The sequence below is a fragment of the Sapajus apella genome, unplaced genomic scaffold (assembly GCF_009761245.1).
Source record: "Sapajus apella isolate SASKATOON/1434 unplaced genomic scaffold, GSC_monkey_1.0 scaffold19, whole genome shotgun sequence".
Lineage (NCBI taxonomy): Eukaryota > Metazoa > Chordata > Mammalia > Primates > Cebidae > Sapajus > Sapajus apella.
Window position 1 is genome coordinate 10,892,851 of NW_022436959.1, and position 476 is coordinate 10,893,326.

The following is a 476-nucleotide window of genomic DNA, read 5'->3' on the forward strand; positions in this document are numbered from 1 at the left end:
AAGATATTCCGGATGGCTTTGCTATTGGGATTTGTCCCTGTAACACACCTACAGAGAGTGGATTAATTGAGGACCTCAAAATCAACCAGGCCAAATTTTTCCTTTTTAAAACATCACAATGTGCTTGGAATCACAGCTAGTTAGAATTCAACCTGGATGTTCAAGATTCCTAGCGTGGTCTCTCACCTCACTACATTTCTCTGTGGACTTTTATGCACTGGAAACGGTTCCAGTTGTATTTCCTGAACCATCTTATTGCGGGATAGCGGTTCTGCGAATACACAAGCGAGCAAATGATGCTCCTAAGTACAACGACACCTACGTAGGGAGCAGGTTCTTTCTACTTGGGAGCCCTAACACCACTCCCACTACGCGGGGAGCTCGCCAGACCCAACCAAGGGCGCGATCTGCAGATGGCGGCTGCAGCCTCCGCACTGGCCCGGCAGCGCCCCCTCCTGTCCTCCGGCGGCCTGGCA